Here is a 3,908-nt window from a genome sequence, read left to right as displayed (position 1 = left end):
CTTTATTTAATCTCATTTGTTGCAGGCCACAAAAGACAAACAAACCAACAAGACGTACCATTTTTTTTATGTTGACAACATCTTGAAGTTGGTGTGAAAAGTTGGTGTAACAATCAATAATGATGTACTGTAATAGTAATTTTATCAAGGTTTATTAGAGTGACACTTCTCTGATCACATAACCAAAAAAAAAAAACATTTTCTTTTCTTCTTGTAAGTGTAGCAACAAAGTAATTTATTTTAAAAACTAGGTGATTGAGTGTGGAAAGCCATAATGCGTGCTTATAAGGAAGGCTTGAGGGTTATATGTTACTGCAATTTTTTTTTCTATTGCGATGTGTTTGCTAGTCGTATGCAGCGGTTTATAAATTAGAGGCTTATAAATAAGCTTCTGAACAAAATAAAACGGCCAAATAAATTGGTTCTAGTGACAATACAGCTTGTGTTTTTTTAATTATGTTGATATTGTTCAATATACGGTTCAAAAACACACTCTCTGTGTTGACTTAATACACTTTAACAGTAATTATTTTTATATTAAGCAGTCAGTACCTGTGATTATAGAAAATGATTAGCTCGCAATTTGATGAGAAAATAGTTTTCCTGTCAATTAGCAGACACGATAACACTACTATTACTATATTCTTTGAACTGTCCCTATTGGCATGATAATCAGTTTAACGGTTGCATTTGTAAATCTTTGAAAAAATCATCTGGTTCCTATGTATTGTTGTTAAACTTTCATTTATGAATGAATGGCATTTACCTGGACGTTTCGATCAAAATCGGCGATCTTTTTTAACTGACAGTTGTTACTTCAATCTGATGATGACGTAATGCGCTGATGCCAGTCTGTCCCTATTGTGTTCCCTTGCTACTAGAATCAAGGACCACAAAGCAGACGTCACGCAATACACATGGGGGGGGGGGGGGGAAGGGGTAAAAACCAGGGTCCAACGATGTTCAACCCACAACAGAAATCTGCAATTACAGATCACGCCACGCATACAATCATATACCAGGCTGTGAAACGAAAATACTGTGGAAGGAGCAGTCAAACAGAAAAATCCTGAATCCATGTGGATGAAGAAAAAATTTGACAACATAAACAGAGATTCTACAATGACCTATTGAACACAAACAGGGACAAGCGTGGAGCCCCGACCAACATCAGCGCATTACGGATCGGACTGATGACGCCAATTTTATGTTGGTCCATTCATAAATGAAAGTTCAACAACACTGCATTTGTAAAGGCAGTAAAATCACTTAATACTGAATTGCTTTTATCTGTATATTTAATGGAGCAGTTTGGTGCAGCGGTTGTTGTACTCTTCTCAATCTTGTGCATTTCGTTTCTGTCCCTGGGCAAAGCACTTTGCCGAAAGGGCTTCTCTCTCCATGTAACTAGGAGTACAGTGCAAGTGGGAACTAGTGTTTGATAGGTTAATTCAAACACAAAATGCACTGATTTCTGTAGCTGCAGCAGTTTGGAATTCTCTCCCAAGGCGCCCAGTGTATGTTCCATGTGTTTGATCCAATGGCTGGGGGATATAATGTGATTAGGCCTATTACATATCCTAGAAAACAGTAGTCTTAATTGTGATCTATAATGATCACATTAATGATTGCAATCGGCATTTAACACATTTATCGCTCATAATAATAAGTATATATTTATAAATATATAATTTTATGCTTAATTCAAATATTCCACCCGTCAGGCCTATTTGTTTCACATTCCTCGATCCCGACTTGCAGTATTACACAAAAGACGAAACACTCTTTTATTACCGGGCCTAAATATTGGTTTTCATTATATCTATTAGTCTAGTACTCACTTGATTACGTCCAGTCACCAGTGGTGGCGCCAGAAGGGGGATAACACCCCCTCCCCCACCCCGTCGGGGAAGACGAACACATTCCGTCGGGGAACAAACGTAATTTTTTTTAAAATATTTTTACATGTCTGTTCGTTTAGCAACCATATCGCCTTCATTGACCTGTTTGTGTACCGTTTGTGTTAACATTTCATCACAATAATAACAAAAACAACGACAATAATAATACTAATAATAATAATAATATAATAACATAAATTCACGTGCCGTTTTATTGTAAGTTATCCGACTACCGTATATATTACTTTTCACATTGAATTAAGCCCATGAAACAACATTCTTCTTCACAATGAATTAATTACGTTCAAACATCTGTTGGAACGTATGACAGCAGAGCAGTGACAAAACAGCATTTTGACACTATTTTTTAATAGTGCATATTAATGTTATGTATTGAAATTTAAAAAAAATACAAATGCCCCTCCCCAGTTTGAAAAATTATGGATCCGCCCCTGTTCAATGGGACTAATTTAAATGGTTTACGTTCTACTATGACAAATGCTCGTTTGGATATCCTCATGATGCTTGGAATACATCTTGATCGGGGAGCAACCTCGTGGTTTACAAATTTCAGGCCAAATTTCCAAAATTTATAACTTCACTTTGAATTAAAAGCTTGTGTGACGTTCCCGGTGACATTGTGTTTTCTTAATTCATCGTAGTATAATATTGTCACAAATTGGTGGCCCTGCAATTTACAGTAAGACATTATTCTTATTCGTTATGTTGTTAAAAAAATTCACAATCACATGGATTATAAAAAACCAGGATTTCGCCATGATGGGAGGATAGTATTGTAATGTAATACGGTGGTTTTTTTTAAAATAATATAAAATGTAAAACGGATTCGAAAATAGGTTAGTTGGTTACACTGCATACTCTTTGTTTCTCGTTGTTTTAATTTTTCTTTTTTTAAATCGGTTTTGGAATTTCTACATTAAAAAACATACGTGAAGTCATTACGGTAGCTTGATGCCTATCAAATAACTAATAAAAGTTTACCAAAATTCGTAAAATATCCGTAGCTTCTAGGGGGAGAAGCCCCCCCTGGACCCACCTGTGGCACATAGGCGGCTGTCCCAGCCGAGTGAGGCTCGCCTAGCGCCCCCACCCCCGTCGGGGCCTTTAGTCCCCCTGCCGGGCAAATCCTGGCGCTATCACTGCCAGTCACTTTGCGATCTCAAATTCAGCGATCCAAATACTGTAAGTTCAAGAAGATTACCGAATAGGTTCATGTGTAGTCCTACAACACAGCTTCAAACTGTACAAACTTATCTCCATCCATCTACAACCGTGGTGAAATAACCAGCGAAGAATATAAGAACACACGACCAATCTCCACCAGACCAGCACCTGGCACGCGCACGCGATTTTTTTTTCCGTACGAAACATTTACATGAAACTCCACTCGGGCCGTCTCGGCTGAATCGACCCGAAAATCTCATTGCAGAACTTAGGAGGTCAAAAGGTCATTAACAGATAAACGTCTACAGAACAACTTCTGAGAGAACGTCGCTGTCTAATTTTTAAAAATACATTGATATTACCATGTTAATACCAATGGGTCGTTTAAAATGACATATAATATTTGATTAAGCTGCACGAGTAATGAAAAGTGTTATTTTAACTTGAGTTACATACAGTACTATGACAATTTTAATTTTTTAGTTAGGCCTGGGTTTTGCATGATTACCTAGGCCTACTAAAAACGCTTTTTGGGAAAAGCACAAAGAGTAAGGAAAAGCGCGTTTTTCTTCATCTGATCAAATGAAACAGAATGACAGTTAATTTCAAATTAAGAGAAGAGCTGAGAATAGACAGCTCTAAAATACTGGATGCCATAAGACCTGCCAAAATGGCAAAACATCAAATGAATGTAAAAATGAGATTATTAATATTAGGCATAGTAATCGGCAGGTTCTTGATTACAAGGCTAGACCAAGTTAATTACATGTAATGCCGAAAAATGATAATAATAATAATAATAATTATTATTATTATTATCAT

Source organism: Anneissia japonica, unplaced genomic scaffold, assembly GCF_011630105.1.
Source record: "Anneissia japonica isolate Jap-2015-1 unplaced genomic scaffold, ASM1163010v1 scaffold277_len1293397_cov203, whole genome shotgun sequence".
In the NCBI taxonomy this organism is placed as follows: domain Eukaryota; kingdom Metazoa; phylum Echinodermata; class Crinoidea; order Comatulida; family Comatulidae; genus Anneissia; species Anneissia japonica.
The sequence above is the reverse complement of the archived record's forward strand: the minus strand, read 5'-3'. Positions refer to the sequence as shown.